Consider the following 9754-nt stretch of genomic DNA (forward strand, 5'->3'; position numbering starts at 1 on the left):
AACTGCCCTCCCCTGGAGGCCTGGTTCCCCCCAAGTGCCTTTCCCTGTAGGCCTTGTCTCCCCAATTGCCCTCCCCTATTGGCCTGGTCACCCCCAACTGCCCTCCCCTGCAGGCCTGGGTCCCCCCCAACTCTCCTCCCCTGAAGGCCTGGTCCCCCTCAACTGCCCTCCCCTGCAGGCCTGATTGCCCACAACTGCCCTCTCCTGCAGGCCATGTTGTGGCAGCCATCTTTGAGCACATGGGGGTGGCCATCTTGTGTGTGGAGTGATGGTCAATTTGTATACTGGTCGTGACTAATTAGCATATCTGGGCTAATTAGCATTTCCCTCTCTTATTATATAGAATTTGTTATTAAATTTATTTGGGTGACATTGGTTTGCAAAACCATACAGATTTTGTTTAAAAATCAATAAAACATCATCTGCACACTGCATTGTGCAACAATTGTCCCTTGATGTGTAGTGATATACCATTTTAGTTCCAGTTTACATTTTTTTCTAATAGCTAATGTGAGTTGAATTTTGTCTCCTGCTCCACAAGTAAATTATCTTTCTGTACCCATTCCCCCTACCCATTGCTCACATATACCTACCCCTGACCCTCCTTTCCCTCTGGCTATCACCGCAGTGTGTGTGTGTGTGTGTATGTGTGTGTGTGTGTGTGTGTGTGTGTGTGTGTGTGTGTGTGAATATATATCTTCTTAATACCTTCACTTTTTTTCATCCAGTCCCCCAACTCCCCTCCACTCTGACAGCTGTCAATCTGTTTCATGTATCCATGCCTCTGTCTCTATTTTGTTCTTTAGTTTATTTTGTTCATTAGATTCAACATATAAGTGCAATTATATGGTATTTGTTTTTCTCTGACTGGCTTATATCACTTAGCATAATCATCTTAGTTCTATCCATGCTTTTGAATGTTTAGTTTTTAAATAAAGCTGCAAACCACTTTTTCCAGAATGACTGTAGCATTTTACATTGCCATCAGAAATATATGATTAAACAAGGTTTTTTCATCTACTCCAGCATTTGTTTTTGTTAAATTTTTAATTTTAACTACTTTGATAGTTAAAATTTATTTGTTGAAGAACTATTCATCAATACCACAGAATTTAATTGCATTTAGAGATAGGGCCTTTAAATTGGCAAAATGAGATTATATGATTGGGCAGGAATCTGATACGGCTGGTGTCCTCATAAGAGGAGGGAATACAGATGCAGGCATACACAGATGAAAGACCATGTCAGCAAGCCAAAAAGAGGCCTCAGAAGAAACCAATCCTGCCAACACCTTTATCTCAGACTTTTAGTGAATTGTGAGGATCAAAGTGTCTTGTTTAAGCCACCCAATCTATGGTACTTTGTTTTGACAGTCTTAGCAAACTGAAAAAGATAATGAAATTTAATATATTTTCATGTGTTTATTTGTCATTTGTATATCCACTTTAGTGAACTATCTCTTCAGGCCTTTTTTACATTTTGTAATTGGAATTTTTATTTCTTCGACTTATTAAGTATTAAGAGTTCTTTATATATTCTATATTCCAATAAGTTGAATATGTGATTTGATAGTATTTTCCCCCACTTTCCAGGCTGCTTTTTTTCCTTTTACAGAAGGCCTTCTATAAAGCAAAACTTTTTAAATTTAGTAAACTCAAATTTATAGATTTTTTATGGGTTATATTTTGGTATCAAGATTAAGAATCCCCAGTTGTGTTAGATTGCCCAATGTTCTCTTATGCTTTATTTCTAAAAGTTTTAATGTTTGTGTTGCTTTTATCTTTATTGTTGAAAGTGTTACATATGCCCCCTTTTTTCCCCATTGACCCCATCAAGACCACCCCCACACCCTGCCCCAGGCCTTCACCAAAATATTGTCTGTGTTCATGGGTTATGCATATATATACATACAAGTTCTTTGGTTGATCTCTTCCCACCCACCAACCCACCCATCCCCTCCTTCCCTTTGAGATTCAACAATCTGTTCCATGGTTCTATGTCTCTGAATCTATTTTGTTCATCAGTTTATTTTGTTCATTAGATTCCACATATGGGTGAGATCATGTGATATTTGTCTTTCACTGATTGGCTTATTTTGCTTAGCATAATACTCTCCAGGTCCTTCCATACTCTCTCAGTGGGTAATAAGAGATCCTTCTTTTTTATTGCTGCATAGTATACCATGGTGTAAATGTACCACAGCTTTTTTATCCACTCTTCTACTGATGGTCATTTGGGCTGTTTCCAGATCTCAGCTATTGTAAATAGTGTTGCTATGAATATAGAGGTACATATGCTCTTTCTGATTGGTGTTTCAGGCTTCTTAGGATATATTCCTAGAAGAGGGATCACTGGCTCAAATGGCAGTTCCATCTTGAAGAAAACATGGGCAACAAAATATCAAACATCTTACGTAGCAAAATTTTCACTGATACAATTCCTAGAGCAAGAGAAACAAAAGAAAAAATAAACAAATTGGACTATCCTATATAATAAAAGCCTAATATGCTAAGTGTCTGGTCGTCTGGTCGACTGCTCAACCAATCAAAGCATAATATGCTAATGATATGCTAAGGCTGCTCAAATACATGCTATGACGTGCACTGACCACCAGGGGGCAGATTCTCTGACCAGTAGGTTAGCTTGCTCCTGGGATCTGGCCAATCAGGACTGAGCAAGACAGGCTGGATATGCCCTGGAGCCCTCCCACAGTACTTCCCCGGCTGGCCAACCTCCTGTGTCCTTCCCAGGCCCCAGTCATGCACCAGTGGGGTTCTGGCCTGTGCCCTCTCACAATCCAGGACCCCTCAGGGGATATCAGAGAGCCAGTTTTGGCCCGATCCCACAGGCCTGGTTGAGGGACCCCACTGGTGCACGAATTCGTGCACTGAGACTGTAGTATCAAAATAAAAAGCTTCTGCATATAAAAATAAAACAGCATCAAAATGAAAAGGGAACCCATTGTATGGGAGAATATATTTGCCAATGATACATCTGATAAGGGGTTAATATCCAAAATATATAAAGTACTCATACAAATCAACAAAAGGAAAACAAACAACCCAATAAAAGAACGGGCAGAAAACCTAAATGAATACTTCTCCAAAGCTGACAAAGAGATGGCCAAGAGAAATATAGAAAAATTTTCAATGTCTCTAATCATTGGAGAGATACAAATTAAAATGACAATGAGGTACTACCTCACACTTGTCATAATGGCTGCCATCAATAAATACACAAATCAAGGGCTGGTAAGGATGTGGAGAAAAAGGAACCCTAATACACTGCTAGTGGGAATTCAGACTGTACAGACACTATGGAAATCAGTGTGGAGTCTCCTAAAAAATAAAAAAATGGAACTGTGTGGTTTTTTTTAATTTTTTTTAATTTTTATTGATTTCAGAGAGAAAGGGAGAGGGAGAGAGAGATAATAACATCAAAGATCAGAGAGAAGCATTGATCGACTGCCTCCTGCATGCCCCCCACTGGGGACTGAGCCCACAACTCAGGCATGTGTCCTTGACTGGAATCGAACCCGGGACCCTTCAGTCCCCAGGCCAATGCTCTAGCCATTGAGCCAAACTGGCCAGGGCTGTTTTTTTGTTTTTTACATTTTATTTCTTTTTTTAAAAATATATTTTATTGATTTTTTTACCCAAGGTACATGCCCTTGACCGGAATCGAACCTGGGACCTTTCAGTCTGCAGGCCGACGCTCTATCCACTGAGCCAAACCGGTTATGGCTACATTTTATTTCTTATTGCATTTTGAGATAGATTTTGTGTATGGTGAAAGGTTTAGTTTGTGTTTTATTTTCCTCCCTGTGGATATCAAATTATTCTAGCACCATTTGTTAAATAAAGGTTATCCTTTCTCCATTAAACTGGTTTTATATCTTTGTCAAATATCAGTTTGGCATATTTGTGTTTATTACTTTTGTGTTCTTTACTCTGTTATATTGATCTATGTATCTATCCTCCTTCAGTATTACACACTTTTGATTGCTATATCTATATAGAAGGCCTTACTAACAGATAGAGGTGATTTGTACCACTTTATTATTCTTTTTGATAATTGATTTACGTATTCTATGGCCTTTGACATTTTATGTACTAATAAACACTAGCGGCCCAGTGAACAAAATTTGTGCACGGGGGTGGGGAGGGTTGCTCAGCCTGGCCTGCACCCTCTTGCAATCTCATTTGGGCTGTTTCCAGATCTCAGCTATTGTAAATAGTGTTGCTATGAATATAGAGGTACATATGCTCTTTCTGATTGGTGTTTCAGGCTTCTTAGGATATATTCCTAGAAGAGGGATCACTGGCTCAAATGGCAGTTCCATCTTGAAGAAAACATGGGCAACAAAATATCAAACATCTTACGTAGCAAAATTTTCACTGATACAATTCCTAGAGCAAGAGAAACAAAAGAAAAAATAAACAAATTGGACTATCCTATATAATAAAAGCCTAATATGCTAAGTGTCTGGTCGTCTGGTCGACTGCTCAACCAATCAAAGCATAATATGCTAATGATATGGCACGGGGGTGGGGAGGGTTGCTCAGCCTGGCCTGCACCCTCTTGCAATCTGGGAACCCTTGGGAGATGTCTGACAGCCAGTTTAGGCCCGATTCCACAGGAATCCCTGCAGGATTGGGCCTAAACCTGCAGCCAGACATTCCTCTCACAATCCGGGACCACTGGCTCCTACACTGGCTCAAATGGCAGTTCCATCTTGAAGAAAACATGGGCAACAAAATATCAAACATCTTACGTAGCAAAATTTTCACTGATACAATTCCTAGAGCAAGAGAAACAAAAGAAAAAATAAACAAATTGGACTATCCTATATAATAAAAGCCTAATATGCTAAGTGTCTGGTCGTCTGGTCGACTGCTCAACCAATCAAAGCATAATATGCTAATGATATGCTAAGGCTGCTCAAATACATGCTATGACGTGCACTGACCACCAGGGGGCAGATTCTCTGACCAGTAGGTTAGCTTGCTCCTGGGATCTGGCCAATCAGGACTGAGCAAGACAGGCTGGATATGCCCTGGAGCCCTCCCACAGTACTTCCCCGGCTGGCCAACCTCCTGTGTCCTTCCCAGGCCCCAGTCATGCACCAGTGGGGTTCTGGCCTGTGCCCTCTCACAATCCAGGACCCCTCAGGGGATATCAGAGAGCCAGTTTTGGCCCGATCCCACAGGCCTGGTTGAGGGACCCCACTGGTGCACGAATTCGTGCACTGAGACTGTAGTATCAAAATAAAAAGCTTCTGCATATAAAAATAAAACAGCATCAAAATGAAAAGGGAACCCATTGTATGGGAGAATATATTTGCCAATGATACATCTGATAAGGGGTTAATATCCAAAATATATAAAGTACTCATACAAATCAACAAAAGGAAAACAAACAACCCAATAAAAGAACGGGCAGAAAACCTAAATGAATACTTCTCCAAAGCTGACAAAGAGATGGCCAAGAGAAATATAGAAAAATTTTCAATGTCTCTAATCATTGGAGAGATACAAATTAAAATGACAATGAGGTACTACCTCACACTTGTCATAATGGCTGCCATCAATAAATACACAAATCAAGGGCTGGTAAGGATGTGGAGAAAAAGGAACCCTAATACACTGCTAGTGGGAATTCAGACTGTACAGACACTATGGAAATCAGTGTGGAGTCTCCTAAAAAATAAAAAAATGGAACTGTGTGGTTTTTTTTAATTTTTTTTAATTTTTATTGATTTCAGAGAGAAAGGGAGAGGGAGAGAGAGATAATAACATCAAAGATCAGAGAGAAGCATTGATCGACTGCCTCCTGCATGCCCCCCACTGGGGACTGAGCCCACAACTCAGGCATGTGTCCTTGACTGGAATCGAACCCGGGACCCTTCAGTCCCCAGGCCAATGCTCTAGCCATTGAGCCAAACTGGCCAGGGCTGTTTTTTTGTTTTTTACATTTTATTTCTTTTTTTAAAAATATATTTTATTGATTTTTTTACAGAGAGGAAGGGAGAGAGATAGAGAGTTAGAAACATCGATGAGAGAGAAACATCGATCAGCTGCCTTCAGCACACTCTCTACTGGATATGTGCCCGCAACCAAGGTACATGCCCTTGACCGGAATCGAACCTGGGACCTTTCAGTCTGCAGGCCGACGCTCTATCCACTGAGCCAAACCGGTTATGGCTACATTTTATTTCTTATTGCATTTTGAGATAGATTTTGTGTATGGTGAAAGGTTTAGTTTGTGTTTTATTTTCCTCCCTGTGGATATCAAATTATTCTAGCACCATTTGTTAAATAAAGGTTATCCTTTCTCCATTAAACTGGTTTTATATCTTTGTCAAATATCAGTTTGGCATATTTGTGTTTATTACTTTTGTGTTCTTTACTCTGTTATATTGATCTATGTATCTATCCTCCTTCAGTATTACACACTTTTGATTGCTATATCTATATAGAAGGCCTTACTAACAGATAGAGGTGATTTGTACCACTTTATTATTCTTTTTGATAATTGATTTACGTATTCTATGGCCTTTGACATTTTATGTACTAATAAACACTAGCGGCCCAGTGAACAAAATTTGTGCACGGGGGTGGGGAGGGTTGCTCAGCCTGGCCTGCACCCTCTTGCAATCTGGGAACCCTTGGGAGATGTCTGACAGCCAGTTTAGGCCCGATTCCACAGGAATCCCTGCAGGATTGGGCCTAAACCTGCAGCCAGACATTCCTCTCACAATCCGGGACCACTGGCTCCTAACCATTTACCTGCCTACCTGCCTGATTTCCCCTAACCACTCTGCCTGCCTGCCTCATTGCCCCTAACCACTCGCCTGCCTGCCTGATTGCCCCTAACACACTCTGCCTGCCTACCTCATTGCCCTTAACCACTCGCCTGCCTTATGACCTTAACCATTCTGCCTGCCTGCCTGATGCCCCTAACTGCTCCCTGCCTGCCTGATCGCCCCTAACCACACTGCCTGCCTGCCTGCCTGATCACCCCTAATTGCTCGCCTGCTTGCTTAATCACCCCTAACCACCTCTGCTTCAGCCCCTGCCACCGCGGCTTCATCCGGAAGGACGTCCAGAATGACATCCGGAAGGTTGTTTGGCTGTCCAGCCTAATTAGCATATTATGCTTTTATTATTATAGATTATGAGCATGAGCAGAGTTAGAAGCAGGATTAGGCAGACAGAGTAAGGTGTGGAAGAAGGAGTAATTGTGGAGCTAGCTGAAACCACAAAATGTTTTGCAAAAAAGAACGGGCAGAAAACCTAAATGAATACTTCTCCAAAGCTGACAAAGAGATGGCCAAGAGAAATATAGAAAAATTTTCAATGTCTCTAATCATTGGAGAGATACAAATTAAAATGACAATGAGGTACTACCTCACACTTGTCATAATGGCTGCCATCAATAAATACACAAATCAAGGGCTGGTAAGGATGTGGAGAAAAAGGAACCCTAATACACTGCTAGTGGGAATTCAGACTGTACAGACACTATGGAAATCAGTGTGGAGTCTCCTAAAAAATAAAAAAATGGAACTGTGTGGTTTTTTTTAATTTTTTTTAATTTTTATTGATTTCAGAGAGAAAGGGAGAGGGAGAGAGAGATAATAACATCAAAGATCAGAGAGAAGCATTGATCGACTGCCTCCTGCATGCCCCCCACTGGGGACTGAGCCCACAACTCAGGCATGTGTCCTTGACTGGAATCGAACCCGGGACCCTTCAGTCCCCAGGCCAATGCTCTAGCCATTGAGCCAAACTGGCCAGGGCTGTTTTTTTGTTTTTTACATTTTATTTCTTTTTTTAAAAATATATTTTATTGATTTTTTTACAGAGAGGAAGGGAGAGAGATAGAGAGTTAGAAACATCGATGAGAGAGAAACATCGATCAGCTGCCTTCAGCACACTCTCTACTGGATATGTGCCCGCAACCAAGGTACATGCCCTTGACCGGAATCGAACCTGGGACCTTTCAGTCTGCAGGCCGACGCTCTATCCACTGAGCCAAACCGGTTATGGCTACATTTTATTTCTTATTGCATTTTGAGATAGATTTTGTGTATGGTGAAAGGTTTAGTTTGTGTTTTATTTTCCTCCCTGTGGATATCAAATTATTCTAGCACCATTTGTTAAATAAAGGTTATCCTTTCTCCATTAAACTGGTTTTATATCTTTGTCAAATATCAGTTTGGCATATTTGTGTTTATTACTTTTGTGTTCTTTACTCTGTTATATTGATCTATGTATCTATCCTCCTTCAGTATTACACACTTTTGATTGCTATATCTATATAGAAGGCCTTACTAACAGATAGAGGTGATTTGTACCACTTTATTATTCTTTTTGATAATTGATTTACGTATTCTATGGCCTTTGACATTTTATGTACTAATAAACACTAGCGGCCCAGTGAACAAAATTTGTGCACGGGGGTGGGGAGGGTTGCTCAGCCTGGCCTGCACCCTCTTGCAATCTGGGAACCCTTGGGAGATGTCTGACAGCCAGTTTAGGCCCGATTCCACAGGAATCCCTGCAGGATTGGGCCTAAACCTGCAGCCAGACATTCCTCTCACAATCCGGGACCACTGGCTCCTAACCATTTACCTGCCTACCTGCCTGATTTCCCCTAACCACTCTGCCTGCCTGCCTCATTGCCCCTAACCACTCGCCTGCCTGCCTGATTGCCCCTAACACACTCTGCCTGCCTACCTCATTGCCCTTAACCACTCGCCTGCCTTATGACCTTAACCATTCTGCCTGCCTGCCTGATGCCCCTAACTGCTCCCTGCCTGCCTGATCGCCCCTAACCACACTGCCTGCCTGCCTGCCTGATCACCCCTAATTGCTCGCCTGCTTGCTTAATCACCCCTAACCACCTCTGCTTCAGCCCCTGCCACCGCGGCTTCATCCGGAAGGACGTCCAGAATGACATCCGGAAGGTTGTTTGGCTGTCCAGCCTAATTAGCATATTATGCTTTTATTATTATAGATTATGAGCATGAGCAGAGTTAGAAGCAGGATTAGGCAGACAGAGTAAGGTGTGGAAGAAGGAGTAATTGTGGAGCTAGCTGAAACCACAAAATGTTTTGCAAAAAACAGGATGTTTTGAGACAAGGATGTTTTTCTTGCAAGCACAAAATAAAATGTTGCAAAAAAGCCAGTTACCAATCAGAGAGTGGCACAGATAGACAAAGCAGGCCTTTAGCAGATATAAAGGAAAGAGCAGTGTTCAGGCAGCAACACATTTGGATCCCTTCTCTGATTGGGAGGTCTGTGTTTGCTTGCAATACATTTCTGCCAAGTTTGAACTTCTCTGGTCTGAGGCTTCATTCTTCAATTCTGTGAGACACACCCCAGGAAGAATGCCTGCTTGCCAGTTCTAGTATCTACACTAATAAAAGACAAATATGCTAATTGACTGTACCTTTGCTACACCCAAGTCACCCCCACCAACCAATCAGAGCGACTATATGCAAATTAACCCAATCAAGATGGCGGCCAGCAGCCACAGAGCTGGGGACCTCCACCCTGAAGGGGCTGTGGACAGCCTGCAAACAGCCATCAGCCCCTCATCCATGCTGGCCAGGCATGCCAGGGTGACCCCCATCCTGAAGGGGCTGTGGCCAACCTGCAAACAGCCATCAGCCCCTCACTTAGGCTGGCCAGGGACCCCCACCCTGAAGGGGGCTCTGGCCAGCCTGCAAACAGCCATCAGCCCCTCA

Source organism: Myotis brandtii, unplaced genomic scaffold (assembly GCF_000412655.1).
Source record: "Myotis brandtii unplaced genomic scaffold, ASM41265v1 scaffold40, whole genome shotgun sequence".
Taxonomy (NCBI): Eukaryota; Metazoa; Chordata; class Mammalia; order Chiroptera; family Vespertilionidae; genus Myotis; species Myotis brandtii.